A 17,428-nucleotide genomic window follows, 5' to 3' on the forward strand; every position below is an offset into this window, starting at 1 on the left:
CTTTTAAATCTGTGTTTCATGCGTGTTGCATGACTTAGATTGAGAACAGCATTAGGTAAATAACTGGATAGAGGAAGAAATTCAAAATAGGTCACCAGATACATTGAAAGTTAGTATTACCATTATTCCCAAGCTATTTTTACCTGAGATTCATAAGTATCAGTGGCCTAGGGTTCAGATTTAGGGTATTGCTAGTGTTGGAATTAGCAGCATCACGGTATTTGAAGGAAGAAAACAGTGAGGAAGTGTTAAGTTCTGCTTTAATGTCACTGAACTAGTTTCAGTTTCTAAAAATCCTCAACCTAGGATGTTGTTGAGGTTTCGTTTTTCACAGAGGTCACCAGACCAGATCTAAAAGTGTAGCTAAAACAAGGGCTATGATTAAGGCTGAAGTTCAGGCTGGGATTAAAAAACAGGGGGAAAAAAAAGGCTGAGAAAAGCATAGTAGCCTAAGTTAGGAACTTGTGTGGATTGCTGCATATTTTTAGATCTTAGGTTTGTGGGGTGGGTGTGGCTGTGCCCTAGATTATTGGTGATACTGTGTTAGAAAAAGGAAAGGGAGAAATTGAGGGCCAACGAAAGCCAAAATCGAAAAACATGAAGAAACAAGGTTGAACATCTTGTGGACAGCTCTTGAACCTGGCCTGATGGATTTTCTTGTTGCATTCTCCTACTCTGAAGCCTAACCCTGGGTACTGACCACCCTTCCAGGTGCCCCATGGCTCTTCCCAACTCCTTCCTGGTGCTACTGGCCCAGGCAGGGACAGCCCTGGGCTCAGCTGAGGAGCAGGCATAGGGGAGCTGGGGAAGGGGAATTGTGCTGAAGTCACATGCCCTCCCAAGAACAGGAATGAGTCTGGGGTCACGATCAGCTGTAGCTCAAAGCATGCTTTGAGAGGGGCCTTTGCTGTCCTGAAGCTGCACAGGCAGCGCTAGCTCCTCCTATGGAGGAGCTCCATCACTTCAGTTTATCCCAGTCCAAATCCTAGCCATATTTCTATCCAGTTTCAGTAACACTCACTGACTCCAATTACTAAAAGCAAGTTGGTGGTGAATTGGGGCCAGCTACGCTTTTAGGCTGGTTGTCTGTCCTAGATATACTCTTCACTCCTCCAGTCTGGACACTGCTGCTAGCCTTGGGTCTTAAACATAGCCAAGTTACCCCTACAAGCATCTGGCCTAAAAAGAATAAGTAATAAACCCACATTAGAAATTAACCACAAGGTAGGATGGCATCTGTACTGAACCCACTTATAAATATAGCTTATGGGTCTCTCTTGGCCCTGACTGTAAAGCTCCTCCTAATCTTCAGTTTATCTCTGCCCTGCTGTGCCAGGAGACCCTCAAGGAGCCAGAAAGTTGGTCTTGCACCATGGCCTCGTGTAGGTAGCAGCCTGCAGCGCATGTACTTTGTGATTCTCTCCACTCTGTCCCATAACCATATGCCCTTAACAGTAACCCAAATGCTAAATGAGCCTCTTGATCCCCATATATTTGTGGACCAAAAGTAGTAAGGGGACCAGCTCTTGCACTATTCCTTAATTCAGCCTGACGATGTATTCTCTTCTTCTAATTCCAGCTTAACATTTCACTTTGATTTCTGACCCTAGCTGTAAATTAGCTAGCCCAGCATTAATTTAAAGATATGTAAAAAGACCCAAAGACAACTACTGAAGCAGCTTTTAATTTAATTAAGTGGCCTTTAGGTGTGATAATGATGACACTTAGGATTTTTGTTTATCACACATAACTCTCATACTACTCCTAGATACAGCTTTAGTCTCAAGACAGCTGGGAATCTCAAGCCTAAAAATACGACAAAGAGCCATTTGGACATCAGTCCTCAAATTCTCATTGCAGACCACTTACCACTTTTTCGTTGCCAGAGCCATTTAGTAAGTAGAACATTTTGAACCCCAGAGTTAATTTAACATAAACAAAGAATTCAATATGTAAAATGGGATTAAAACAAATGCTGGGAAAACACCCCACTGTGCCTGGTGGCCCATTTCTCCTAATCAGAAACCTACTTGAAACAGAGTGCTGGTTAGGGATCCAAGCTTTGCCAAATGAATGACAAATTTAAAACTAATGCTGAGACCCATGTTGTGATCAGTCACAAATTTCCCTCTTTAACATCTTCAAAGAATCACAGAATCAGCTAGGTTGGAAGAGACCTCTGGGACCATCAAGTCCAACCTTTGACCTAACACCACTGTGTCAACTAGACCATGGCACTAAGTGCCACATTCAGTCTTTTTTTAAACACCTCCAGGGCTGGTGATTCCACCACCTCTCTGGGTAACCCATTCCAATGCCTAATAACCCTTTCTGTGAAGAAATTTTTCCTAATGTCTAACCTGAACCTCCCCTAGCGAACCTTGAGGCTATGCCCTCTAGTCCTGTTGCTAGTTGCCTGGGAGAAGAGGCTGACCTCTACCCCTCTACAACCTCCTTTCACGTAGTTGTAGAGAGCGATAAGGTCTCCCCTCACCCTCCTTTTCTCCAGGCTAAACAATCCCAGTTCCCCCAGCTGCTCCTCATAGGTCTTACCCTCCAGACCCTTCACCAGCTTTGTTGCCCTTCTCTGGACTCTCTCCATCACCTCAATGTCTTTCTTGAAGTGAGGGACCCAGAACTGGACACAGTACTCGAGGTGCAGCCTCACCAGTGCTGAGTACAGGGGGACAATTACTTCCCTAGTCCTGCTGGCTGCACTATTCCTGATACACACCAGGATGCCATTGGCCTTCTTGGCCACCTGGGCACACTGCTGGCTCATGTTCTGCTGGCTGTCCACCAATATCCCCAAGTCCTTTTCCACTGGGCTGCATTTCAACCACACTTCCCCTCACTCTATGGGGTTGTTGTGGCCGAAGTGTAGGACCCGGCACCTAGCCTTGTTGAACTTCATACCGTTGGTCTCTGCCCATCTGTCTCACCTGTCCAGATCCCTCTGCAGAGTCATCCTACCCTCAGGTAGATCAACACTCCCACCCAACTTAGTGTCGTCCGTGAATTTACTGAGGGTGTACTCGATACCCTCATCCAGATCATCAATTAAATATTAAACAGGACTGGGCCTAGTACTGAGCCCTGGAAGACACCACTAGTGACCAGACGCCAACTGGATGCAGTACCGTTCTTCGTGCTTTATGGAAACATTAGCTTCTATCTGGGTCTCAAAACATAAGAAAACAGAAAGGTTAAAGTATTGCAAGCACTCTTGCTGGAAACAGGCTGGATCCCAGTACCAAGCCTGTCTAGGATAATGTGCTTGTATTGTCAAGGAAATCAGGAAAGGCAAGGCTGGGGTTTGCAACGAGAGAGGTGTCTTCCCCAAGTGCAGAAAGGCTGTGAAGAGTGAGATTTCTTTTCATAACAAATGGCACGAGGGGAGGATCACGGCTGATTGTGGGTACCTGAGACCCAGGATGGGTGACAGGCCATTGTTGCTTCAATAAGCTTTGAAGGAAGTTCCTAAGTCCTTGAGAGGCAGGGGGGAAGCAACTCAAAGTCCTCAAGGGGGGGAAAAGCAACTCAAAAAGCCAAGCTCATGAGGTGCACCCCAAGAAGAGCTGCAGGAGATGAGGGGAAGGAGCAAGGCCTAGCAGTAGGGGGTCATTCAGCCCCTGTGCTCCGTGCTCCCATTCCCATCCTACAAAACCAGTGTGTCTACCACCAGGCCCTGTGTGATGGCCAGCTCACGTCCCCCTTTGGCAGGGGAGTCCCACGCTGTGGGCTGCTGCTGTGCGTGATGCATGCTGTGAGCAGGCACTTTCTGCATCCCTGTAACAAACCACATTCCCGGCTGGATTATTCATACTCCACTGGCTGCTGTTTTTCTTCATGTGCACTCATTTGCAAGCTGTGAAACAAGAGACATAAAGCTGCCTGTAAAATTAGGTCACGTGTGTTGCCCTGTCAAGCCATTGGGCTTGCCAAAACCAGGATTTTCCTGCCGTAACAATGGAGTTTTTACAGCTCCATCAATGACAAAATAAAAAAAAAGAAAAAAAAATGGAAAAAAAAAAAGAAGAAAAAAAGAAAAAAACTTAACCTATTCCCCCCACCCCAAAACCTGTCGTACAGAGTAATAAGGATGAAGTTAGTATATACAAACATGTCCTGTGACAATTCTGTGAAATACTAAAGTGCTGTCCTTCAACGTGACATTTAATTTCCAATGCAAGCAGATGTTTCTTACCACACCTAACTCTCTTCTCTTCTAGCTAAACTGCATGTGGAAAGGCAACTCTGTATATAAATATATAAATATATAAATAAACATTTATACAGAATATTATTTTTGTCCAGTGGTGTCTCTCCCTTTCATCTTCTGGGCCGAACATGAACTGAACCCTGGGTTCAGAGAGCAGATAAGCATTGACTCAAAACAGATGCCAAACTGGCCAGCTGCTGACGTTCACCCAGGACTTCAGACTCAGGACATCCAGCACATCTGCCTTTCCATGAACTGTGCGTCCTTCCTGAGCTCAGGACTCTGGATGTCTTTTGGGAAAAACATTTCAGGTTCAGCGGGGTGAGAAAGGGTGTGGGGTGAGGTATTCCCTGAGGCAGGACATTCTTAAAGGGAAGCCAGGCAATGCGAGCTTGCAAAAAAGATGTTGTTGGAATATTTATCTTAAAAAGCAAAAGTTTACACCATGACAATCCCCTGATAACAGGGCAAAGCCAGGCAATTTGGCTGTGAGCGCTGCTGGGAGAGTAGGGAAGTGCCTCTTACTGGGCAGAAGGGGAGAAGTGGGGCACGTCAGAGGTTGCCCTGAACCATACCGGGGATATTTCACTTTGGGGTGGAGGAATGACGTCAAGGCAGGTGCAGCCCTGCCATCCCTGTGTATGGAGCTAGATTTCACTAGATTTTGCAGGGAAATCATATCTTAACCAAATAGAAAAGCTTAAACAAATAGAAAAGCTTTTGCTTTCCACTTTACTGTCACCCTACACCAGGAGACTGCGAGACCAGGGGTGCGGTGGGAGCAGTGGGTCTGGGCAGCAGGACTGGCGCTGTATCTCCCACCTAAGAGAGGGTGAGGGCGGACAGAACTCTCAGCCTGCTTTGCTCTGAACTGTTATGTACAGCCCCTGTGCTGACTGTGAATAACACCACAAAATTACTTCTAAGGGCGGTGGTCCAGAGCCTTTGTGGAGTCAGCTGTGTGCCTGTTGCGTAGCACTGAAGCCTCTCTTGTTTTCTGCCTGGCTGCCATCCCTTCTGCAGCACAACCAGAACAGGAATACCAGCTAGAAACAGGCAAGGCTGGGAGTGATTTATTCTTCCTTGCTGTGGCACTGCACCCAAGCTGCTGGGACTAGAAAGGGAGCACACTGACAGGTCTCCATCGTGAGCATGTTCTGGAGAGCCAGAGCTGGCTGTTTCACACGAACCTGGGCCAGATCACCACCACAGGCAGAATTCATCTGAAATTTGAGAGGATGTTTGCATAATTTTGATGAGAGATTCAGCTGCAGGAAAACTGAAAGTCTAGCTTGAACCCAAAGTGTGCTTGTGAAAACCTACCTCGGCATGATCCGACAGCCAGACAAAACAGCAACATTGATTTAGTTTCACCCTTGCTGGAGGAGCACGGGCCAGTGCTCTCTGCAGCCAGGTGAAGCTGCTGTTGAGCAGGTGTTTCAGCCCGAGCAGTGGAGTAATACTCTGCTTTGAGTGCCATTTTAATTAGCATTAACATTTTTGGCCTTCACTCTATCTGTCAGATCTATTTGCTCTTTTATAAGGTAAGGACATTAGTTCTAACTGTGAGATCCATGTAGTACGACACTTTGTATACCTTAGTAACTCTGGTGTCTGGACATAATAAGCTAGTTTCAGCTACTGCAGCTCTGCCTCCATTGGATGTGGTGAAGTTATGCCAGGAATTAACTTGAGTCAGCGTTTTTGGTAATATCTCTTAATATTCCTGTATTATTTGGACAGCTGGGTCTGGAGGGATAATACTAGACATTTCATTTTCTCATTGATAATTATTTCACAGCTCTCCTTTGCTAGACAGAAGCCTGGGGGGAAAAGCCTCCATCAGGGCTGGCCTACCCCCCTTCCGTCTCTCCGTCAGAGGTTTTGGAGGGAGGAGCAAGCAGCTAGGCTATGCCGCTGCATGCCTGCAGCATCCCTGCTATCATCCTGGCTCATCGGGCAGGCCGCTCCTCTGGCTCTGCCCCGGATGTGTGCGACCTTGGGAGAATCACACACTCCTTGCTGTTGCTACTCAATTCCTGTTTTGCAAAACTGGGCTTTAGGTAGCCTCAGTGATCATTACTAAAAATGTTTAAAGATTCCTCTTGTCCGACGGACCATCCCACAGCTACTCATTCTCCCAAGAGAAGCTTTTCCTTATCTCCAGTATCTATCCAGGGCTCATCTTCCCCTACCCCCAAATAATAAACAATAATTTGTCTTCTAAGAGCAGAGGAGCCTGGAGGAAGTGCTTGTGTATTTCTTAGAAATCTGATAACGGGATTAGCTTCTAAGCATGAAAATACATATGAACTTAAATGTCGTTGTGGAATATCTCACGGATATTAAGCACAACTGCTGACCCCAGTGTGTAGGTATTCAAAGGGTTACACATGGGGCATGACCTTTCTTGGGAGCGGTTGTGCAGGTTGCCTTATAGTTCCTGTGTTGCTTAATGAAAGTCTAGGTGTGTAACTAAGATATATCAATAGATTCTTGGAGAAATGACAGTATTACTTTATATGAGACTAAAACAGTCTCATGAATATAGCTAAAACACCTTGGCAAGGCAGAAGACCTGTACCTGAACGTCTTACCATCAAATACATCTTTTTTTTTTTTGTTCAGAGCAAAAACGTGACTACATGTGTGCACACAAACATTTAATGCTATTTCATCTTGAAATAATAGGAAACATGCTGTTGATATCAATGGGAAGATGATCAAACCTGCTATTAGGAGAAGAAAATGCTTTACAAGTAGAAAACGGGAAATGTGCTTGTTTGTTTCACTTCTCATTTTGGTTTTTTGTGAATGTGCTGTCTGAGGTAATGAGCTCTGTGCCACTGTAGAAGTGTCTGTCACTTTAACTTAGGGATAAATCCTGCGTGTCCTGGTGTATCTGAAATATGCACATTTCCAGGCAGATTTTGCTGTCACAGAGAACAGTAGTGAAACTTCTGTTAGTAGGAACAGGAGAAGGATCAGACAGTGATGTCTCAGTATTTTGCGATTTAGATTGTACAGGGTCTGAAAGAAAATAACTCTTCACTACTGCTGTGAATTTGGACATCATGCAGGCAATGGAGGCTGAAAACTGCAGCCATCCTCTTGTGTTCAAACACTGGTGATGGGCAGCCACCCCAAACAAAATGCGGCCTTTTTAAGAGAAGATTGGAGAAAAATGGTTTTGCCTGACGTTTGTCCTTGGGTCCCCAAAGGATGATTCTGAGAATGGTTATGAGCTTTAGGGTCTTCTTCCAAAACTGGTCCGGAAAAAGGTTGATCATCAGTTGTTTGGATCTGATAGCATTTGTCTGTCATTGCATAAATTCTTGGGCAGCTAACAAAATGCCATAGTTCAAAATAGAAATCAAATTGTCCAACGAGATGGTCTGTTCCCCATAACTTCTTTCACAAAGAAGTCAGTGGCAACCCCTGAGCAACACACTGAAACCAATTCGTTGAACTGCGTACCTCTCCTGGAGCCAGTTTACATTTAGGACTCTGGCCCATGTCTAGATTACACTCCTCTTAGTAGGACAGTTTACTTACAAAAACAGAAAACCTGTCTTTGGGGAGATTCAGCATGACTTTCCAAGCCAGGTTTCCTGAAGCTGCAGAATAATGATGATACATAAAATATGCCTGTCCATTATTAAGCTCGTATGTGATCTCTGATCTCCTGCTCAAGTCTCTTACAGGGCAGAGCTGGATGTGGGTGTGTTTGCAGAGCTCAGACACTTGAGCCTGACCTATCTGTGCCCTGGGGAGGCTGTCGGGAGCCTCCCAAGGCATCTGGAGCTTCCTGGGGGAAAAATAGCATAGTTTTGTAAAAATAAAAGGAAGGATTGTTATTTCACGGCTGTTCTTTAGCTTATTCACCATCTTTAGCTTATTTACCATCTGCAAGGGCAGAAAACTTCCTTTTTATTTACTTTTCTTATGTTGCAAATTCTCCTGTTTTTTTTTCCTCCTGTGTTACTTTTTCACTCTTAGGCTTGGCAGTTTTTATGCCCGTGGATGATTAAAATTGGTATAAATACTTCCTTTATGAAAACTGCCTGTTTCAAACATGAGAAATAAAACATGAAAAATGAACATGTGGACATAAAATAGCCACTACATTTTTTTATTTTGAAAACAATGTTGAAGGGAATTTTTTAACTCAATTCAGTTTTGAAAAAGGATTCTCCCATCCTCTACTGACTCTTCCTCTCCAATGCCAAATCCAAGCTAGCCATCCATAAAGTCTGTATCTTATGTCTGAAAGATCTTCATTTTCATATGTGAGGCAGAAGAAAATTAACATTCTTCCTTTTGGCTGTTCAGTGCATTCCCATATATATTAAACTTACCTGTGGCATGTCCCAGTGATCGGCTCTCTTTCACAAAATTATGTGTGTTTGGATCCACTGCTGTTAACTACGTGTTACCTCAGCATGACTTTGCTGAAGATTAACAATCCAAGATTTAATGGGAGGGATGTTACCTTTTATTAGACAAAGTGATCCAGTACTGACCAAAAAACAGATCAAATGACAGGCACACAAGCCTTTCTGTATGTCTGGAGCAGGAACAACAGATTAGAAGCTAAATGCATGTGGAAATGAATTTAATCACCCCATTTTCATAATTAAAGACATTTTGTGTCTGTGGCACAGGGTGATGTCAACAAGGTTATAGGACTTTTTAATACCTGGGAGGGGACACAGAAAGAGAAAGAATTAGCTTTTGCCTCTAGACAGTCATTTCTGAAGTGGGGAAAACTGTATTTTGCTGATAATTTTAATAGAGCTTTAATAAGAAAAACAGTGTAACACACATTCTTCCTGGGTCAGTCCAGTGGCTTCTGTGCGCTAAAACATTTGTTTTAAAAGGGAAGATGAAAAAACACGAGTCAATCAGATAATGTCTCCGGATAGATCATCTAGGTAGGAAATGGATCATTAGTCATCTTTATTTGATGATGTTTGCAGGATCCTCCTTTCTCTTCTTTATGCAGGCTGCAGGTTTCACATGGCACGTTCACTCTTGCACCAGCCCGGGGACAGCGTTCCTGCGGGTTAATTGGGGCCAGCTGCCTGCCTACAAAAAAGGACAGAAGGAAGAGGTCATGAAAGTCAGATTTTTGCAGCCAGAGGAGACATCCCTTTAGAGATAGGGATGGCTTTGCCAGTGATATTTACCTCCCATTTGTCATTAAAACTACGGCATTATTTTTTTTCCTGGGCAGCTACAAGGTCTAGTGATCCTATTTCCGTGAAGAGTGAGTGCATTTAAGCACTTTTTGGCAAACAGCAATGGCTTTTTTTCCCTCCAGTAAAGCAAAACAGTTGAACTGCACTGTCAGAGGCCTGATTTTATGCCAGCATTTCAAGGAGAGCTTGAAGGAGGTGTTAATAGTGAGAGAAGACACTTCAAACTAATGAGATTCAGTTGGGGAATGAATCCCTCAAATTTCCTACTTGGAGCTCAGGAGGCCTTGGCAGGAACATGCATTGGCCTCTGCACTTTGTGAAAGATGGACCCGAACAAGAGCCACAGGATAATTAGAAAACATTACCTGAGTTCTCCTGCAGACAACTAGGGGTGCTTAGTTTAGAGAAGAGAAGGTGCAGTGGCAGATAAACCTTCAAACAGGTTACAAACAGTACAACGATCAGTTGTTTCATGCATCTGGTAAGGAGTGAGATGGGGGGGAATTAATTTTTATTTTTATCCAAAAACTCAAGAGATGAAGCCTGCCCCGGGAGGTGGAACAGGGACCTAGCAAAGCTGACAGAGGGACTCTCAGAGGCTGTAGGAAGGAAACTGAGGTTTCACCCGTTCATAGGAAAGGAACTGTGATGCCAGTGTGGTACTTTCCTGCAGTGACTTCTTGGGGTTTGCAGAGGGCAGTACAAAGGGGCAGGGGGTTTAGAGCAAGAGAAGGTGCAGTTGATTGGGCTGAAAATCCACATCTTGGAAAGGCAGGGAGAGACCCAGGGTCTGAGGGGTGTGGGGAGAAATACCCAAGGGTGGAGACAACCTAAGCTGCAGGTGGGAAGCAGAGGAGAGAGAGGTGGCCAGCATTGCCTTGCCTGTACAGGGGAGAGCACAGTGACCCCCAAGCAGGTCCTGAACACCAGGTTGCGTCAGGACTAGGAACCTGTAGACTGTCTCAGAGCTGGAGAGTGAGTGCTTGTCTGCCTCTGAGGACACAAAGCTGGGGTTAGCAACATGAAATGCTTGTAGTTGCCCACAGTATAAACCATTAGATTTTCCAGAGTTGGGCTGTTGCTGGGTTGCATCCTGCCAGGCACTCTGTGAAGATGACTGGTAGCTTCAATCAGTACGTCACTATGGCGTCCTCCTTTTTTTCAGCTTCTTACCTTGTGTCCTTACAAGCAATTCCATGTTTTAACGAAGAAGCATCACTAGTGTTCAGATTTCTTTAAAACTATACTGTGTTATCGAAGTCCTTAATGTTACAACATCTATTCCTCAATCTCAGGAAACTCCCAGAAAAAGCTTTCAGTGATGTGGAATTAAAACTGAATTGAATGTTGCCAATAGCTTCAAAAACTTTTGTCCTTGACATTTTCAGCAAGTTGCAATCAGCAATTACTTCAGCCTTATGACTCCTACCTGGCCAGGGTTCCTATGAGTTTCACCTCAAATTCATCTTTAGACAAGCTCAAAATCCCAATGGGAAAGCTCTCTAAACACCCAGCCACACCTAATTTTTTGGGTTTTTTTTTTTCATCATCTCAGCAATGCAAGCAGGAGCTTATGCTTCGAAAAGAGCACGAGCTATGTCTCCAAAAACAGGCCCATGTTTGACCCAAGTCAGACACTGTTTCTGAACTTCAGCAAAAGCATTCATTGATTTTAGATTCTGTGGCAGCCCAAAGTCAGGACATCTTTGTATTGTCTGTGGTTTTCCCTTGGACTTTTCTTACTTATCTAAATTACACAGTTTTATATCACTCTGTAAATGAACTGTGTAATGTTTTAGAACTTCTCTGTTGCCTTTGTGTGTTTCACATGTAGGATGGAGGTTGGTTGGCAGAGATGAAAACTGCATGTCTTTGATATAATAATTTCACACTTATTAAAAAGGCAGAAGATGATTTAGGTATGGAAGGGCAGAGGTGTGAAAACATTATCTGCAATCTAAGCAAGGAGTGAATCAAATCAATTACTATCATTGCTAGATGGCCCAAATATCTTTTCAGTATCATTGGGGTCTGTCCATAGTTTCCCTGCAGCAGATCCTGAAACCGTAGATGATGATACGGAACTGGAGTATAGGGGTTTGCAAACTGCTTACAGCCAGAAATGGGTTATTGCAAACACTGGTCGAAGACCCAGGAGATGCTGCCATGGGACTTACGTGTTACTACTGAGTTAATGATATTGTTAAGAAATGGGAGACTGGACATGAGTAATGCCTAATGAAACCATTGAAAGTATCTGCCAGGCTGAGTGACATAGGCTATATCAGTATATTTTCTGTGGTGCTTTACAGCACATCTTTTCCTTTGAAGAAAATATGAAAGCTATCTTTGTTGACCTAAAATATCTATGCCAGCAGCATTTTGATGCTGAATGTGTGTGTTAATGAGAGGAAAAGTCTTCAGCCTGGTCTCACCTCTATGACATGTCTCACCATAAGAGATGCCTTGGGTACTTGTTGATGTTGCAGGTGTGCTCCAGCACAAGGGCAGAATGATCGTGATAACGCGTTCTCCAAGAGACACCATGATATCTTATCTGCGCTAACCTCAAACTTGAAAAGTCTGCCTGATAGCTCTTGAAGAAGGAAACGATGAAGGAAATAATAGAGTAAAATATTTGAGGGGGGAAGCACGAGACAGGAATTTCAGAAGTGGCTCAAAGCGTGTTCCAACTAAAAGGAAGTTTTAGAAGGAAGTGAATTAAAATAACTGCTCTAGCATTCTTTAGATAGTCTGCATTATTTGAGAAAGGATACATTGAAACTGTTTATTTTAATTAAAAATAATAAGATTCCAGGGAAAGAAAAGCAAAACTTACAGCCTCAGCAAAAAATAGAAAAATATAGGGAGGAAGGAGTAAGCCCAGTCAAAGTTTAATATAAAGCGTAGCCTAGGGCTTGATTGTATTCATGGAAGACTCAACATAAGATAATGTAATGTGTGTAACAACTGTTTAAGGGTTTCATAAAATAGTGGGTTTGGAATAAAAAATAATATAAGTGTAGAAGTGCGATAAAAACTTGGAGATCGCGTATCTATGCCCTCGAACTGCTGAATGCAATGAATTCTTTTTCAAATTTTGGCCCCAAGTGCCCAGAAATATTTGCCACATTTTCCTCATTATTATCAGTTTAATCCCTGCTTACACCTTGTGTTTTTGTGTCCCTCAGATGTTTAGACCTTTGCTGCTGACTTCCTTGTGGCCGTCAGGGAGGTCACACTTCCAGATCCACAGGTAACAGCTCGCACTTGTCCTGCTCATCACCCCTGTGGATGCATCATTTCATAAATGAATAATGGGGTGGCGGTCCTCCTCAAGGCTGGCTCATGACCTTTCTGAAACCAACAGATGTTATACCACTTAGCTGGGTATGAGGGGTGTGATTTTGGGTTGTGTCTGTGTAGATAAAACATCTGCCAGTGTTTTTTACAAGGGTATTGATAAAAGCAGTGGAACAGGGAGAAACTTTCTTCTCCACCTGATGCAGAAGCCTTTGGTGAGTCTGAGGTTACTCTTTATCTTTCTAGTAAGGAATAGTCCCAGTTGTGGAATCAGACCTCTCTGTGCTTGAAGGTAATTTCCCACTCAAGCAAAGGCATTTTTGGCACTGTGACCAAAGGAAAACCCCAGCCTGGGAGTACCCACAACCTGAGGTGGATATGGAACAAGCGCTTGGCACATTATGTTGCCCATCATGATGCAAAACCTTGGGAATGGGCTTTCAAAAAAGTGCAATTAAGATTTTCAAGAGTTTCCTAGAAGCTGGCGCCTCGTGACTGGAGCCCAGTGCTGGATGATGGGGTTGTCACTCACATACCTCCTCCCGCAAAAGCCGCTGGCTGCCAGCAAGGCATGCTGCCTTTCCTGGTGACAGCCTGGTCTCAGCCTCACCCTTTTTCTTTCCTTAGTGCTCAAGTGGCATGGCGTAAATTGTGCAACAGGCTGCTCCCTTGGCCAGGAGCCCACACCTCATGTCACTTAACCAAGGCTCGTGTGGGTGGGTACCTCTCCAGCCGCTTCTGCACTGAATCGGAGAGAAGCCAACTCTTACCTCACACCAGGAGTCTGGAAAACATCTCTTCCCTCCTCCCCATTAATTGCTTAGAAGGAGATGTTCTGCAGCTAATAGCTTGAGGTAATTCACCTAATTCACGGCTGGCCTGGAGGTGTTGTGATTGTTGGGGGCTGGAAAATCTGTGTTTGAATCCAAAAGCTGTAAAGGAACATTTAGTGGCATGATTTACGCAGAAGGCTGTATCGATACTTTATGGTGCAGAGTGATCCCAGATCATAGCATCAGGAACCCCTCAAAACTGCGGGGAAAAAAATCCAGGTTTCAGGCTGGGTGACCTGAATTAAAGCATCTTTGCAGAATGACCTCACAAAATGCATATTGTGCAGAATGAGCAGTATAGGAATGTGCTGTAGCTTCGTGGAAAGGACTCTCTTAACTGTGAGGGACTACAGACAGGGACACTAGAAGGCAGGTAAAGCAGGTATCAGTTTATGTGTTCCTTTGGTCTCCCCAGGTTTTACAAGTGTGACCCCATCTGACCTGCTGCAGTAGTCATCATTCCAAAACACCCCAAAATCCTGAGTGAGAGTCTCACGATGGCTGGATTCAGCTTAGGAGAAAACACCCTGAACACTTTTTGGTACTAGGTAGTGGCTTCTCTTCTCTTTATTTTACAGTGGCTAACCCTGTAGCTATCACTTTACTCGCATTTTTAAGCTTTTTTGCACCGCTGTGAACAGTAGAAACTCTGGAAGAATGCTTTTCCTGGAGCTTCGTTCATGTTCAATCATTCAGTGTACCCTCAAGCAAACAGCTGAATGAGACACAGGATAAGCAGGAAAAATACAACTATTCGATGGAAAAATACAAAAAAAACCCCAACATTAACATTAAATTGATATTTCTCTTTCCATTTTCAATCTGAATTTTGGAGCAAATTTATTAACCACTTTTTCCCACTTCTGCATGTCATCATGAAGGCTACAATGGCAGCAGCAACACATGGTCTTGTGCTACAGCTGCCTGTAGAGTTCAAACAACTTCATGGGCAGAGAGGGGCTCACAGCTGAGTGTTGTGCTCCAGAAAAGGTGGCAAACTTGCCTTTTGTGATGATGGGCAATCAGCTCAGAGTCATAGTGCTACTGTGTACTTGTGGTGAAATTACACCGATTTAACCAAATCCATTTCTTATTGTGTTAAAACAGGTGTAACACCTTTATAAGATAATTAACTTTTCTTAAGAGTTGTTCAAATGGATTTGGATATAAAATAAGCCCTAAAAATGATGTAGGCTTGGTTGAGATTCTTTTTTCAGGATGTGATCTAGGAACTGCTGAATTTTCTGAAAGGACTTCTTATTGACGCTGTTGAGTTTTGATCAAATAGTTGCAGGACTGGCATGAGATTGCTGTCTCCTGATTTTTGGTGCCCCTATTAGTTTGTATTCAGCGTGTGGTAGTCAGGCTGTGAAATTGATGAAGTGCCCTAGTTGCATTTGCAAAATTAAAGGACACTTTTTGGAATGTTGAGTTTGGTGGTAAATGCCTCTGAAAGCTTTTGCTTACACAAAGACTATCATGATTATTTTATTACTCAATGCCAGGTTTGCTATTCCCTTAGCCCATTTGATCTTAATGAGATCCACATTGCAAAAACCCCATGCAGTCTGTAGGGAATATATACAACCTTGCATGTTTATTTAATGTTGCTTACTTCAAGACCACTTAGGATGAGGAGAAAGAAGAAGGCTTGGTTCCTGCATGTGTAAAAGTAAAGGCAGATACAAGCTGTGCCAGGAAATTAGGGGCACACTTGGAATTAATTAGTTTCTGTATTGCTTTGAGAATACTATATGCTGGGCTTGAGGAGTGCTGCTGATGTCATCTGCCATGAAAGCACAGCTGGAGCACAGCATGAAGGCAGCAAATCCCTGAGACAGAATCACACTCTTGGTATTTCAGCCACAGCCACGTGCAGTTTTCTGGGAACTGATGTTGTCTTGCAGACAAGGAAGTTGGTCTGGAAGCAGAGGTGTAGATCCATCCCCACAGGCTGGAGGGATTCCTGCCCAAAGGCAGGGTGGCCTTCAGAGATGGTGTGGCATGGCCATCCACTGGCTCCTGCACACTTGGCCAAGCCACCATTATTTGGATCTGCCTGCACATGCACACTGACTTCTGCGTAAAAAATGTTGAATACTGCTTGCATTAAGGTTATGGAGATGACTCACACAGCTGACCAAAGCAGTCCCTGCAAAGCACCTGGAGCAGCAGTATGAGGCCGGCAGAAGGCAAGAAGGTGAGGAATGATAGTCTCTGTTTAGGGACAAGAAGGGAAGGCTGTGACTGAAATGGTATCACCCTAAGTCCTGCAGATTGCCTTGAACCACAGACTGGGAACTGAGCTTCAAGCAGTGGTCAAATTCCCGCTTGGCACATAAATCCTGAGCCAAATACCCTCTCTGTTAGGGTAGATCCTAATCAAAGAGTGGAAGGAAAGACCTGGTTGAAATGAAGGCTGGCTGCACTCTCATTTTCCTGATGTTGTCATAGTTTAAAACTTGGAAAAAGAGAAAAAGGGACCGGTTTTAGGTCAGGCAGGGGTTGGTATCAATCAGAATTAAATGGGCTCTACATTTGTTCAGGGCAAAATTACAACTGTAAGTGCAGATCAGTTTTCCCCAGTGTTGCCTCACATCTTGTTGATGAAGAGCGTACACCCTTCCACTATCTCCCTTCTGCTGTGACACTGCTGTTTCCCAGTTTGTTGTCATGTGAATCCCATCTGTGTAAGACTGGATTTCTTCTAACCCCAATGCAAACAAGAAGCTCTTGCTTCAGCCCTTTTGCCTTCTGGATCTTGGGCTAAGCTTCTCCATACTATAATGCAAAATGCTGTTAAATTCATGATATTGCAGTTGTCTTTACTTGTATTGACGGAGTTAAGCTTTCCCTTTCCCCATTCCTTAGTAAAAGAGCAGCATTTCATCTGCATTTGCAGCTCAGTAAATGCAATGTCATCTTTCATTTGAAATTTGGCTGCACTGTGAATTGTTTTGCTCTCTTTCCTTTCCTTTCCTGCACAGCTGGAAATGGATCCCTTTCCAGCCCTTTTTGGGATGGGGTGAAGAGTGGAGAGAGAGAGAAAAAAAACCTGGCAAGGAAAACGCTTGTTCTAGATAAAGTGAAATAAGTTGAAGTTAAACCAGGCAGTGTCACCTCTTCAGGGATAAACTGACACTTGCGTCAACTCTGGGCTGGTGGAGCAGCAGCTGAAGTGGGGGGAGCATAAGCTCAGCAGTCTGGGGAGAAGGGGAGTGACTGCAGACCAATGGTTTGGGCACAGGTCTGTGAAACACACACGTGCCCTAAAGTGGGGTGACAGAGAGAAACTGCCCTGGTGTTTCACGCAAACTATGACTGACCCCTAGTTCACATTCATTAGAGGTGGTGAAGCTGTGTCTGCGTGTAGTAGTGCAATCACTTTCCTCCCTCCCTGGGAACAAGGAAAAAAATTACAGAGCTTACAAGGCATTTGACACAGCTGCCAACGATGAGGGCACGCCCCTTGAAGTGAAGCTGCGGTGCACAAGGCTACCCCTGAACCACAGCTTGATACTGCAGACAACTCAGAGCGTGACTCAGATCCGTGTCTCCTCCCCATCATCACCAGCTCTGCAGGCAGTGGTAGACAGAGTCACCTTCTACCCTGCGTTTCTGATGGTTGCAGAGGAAGAAAGGTCAGACTGTGAAGCCAGCAAGGTTTTGTTGGGGGTTTGCTTTCAGAAAATATGCTGTGGGTTTCTGTTGGGCTTGAAGTTTTTTCCACAAGTCATCTCAACAGCCTGCCTGCTGCCTGCTTCCACCAGCCTGCTCATTGCGGACATCAGCTTGAACATGTATTCTGCTACCAGCTCAGGAAACCTAAAGCTTCCTACAAAGAATTTAAATCTACAAGCAGCAGAAGC

Source organism: Nyctibius grandis, chromosome Z (genome assembly GCF_013368605.1).
Source record: "Nyctibius grandis isolate bNycGra1 chromosome Z, bNycGra1.pri, whole genome shotgun sequence".
Lineage (NCBI taxonomy): Eukaryota > Metazoa > Chordata > Aves > Nyctibiiformes > Nyctibiidae > Nyctibius > Nyctibius grandis.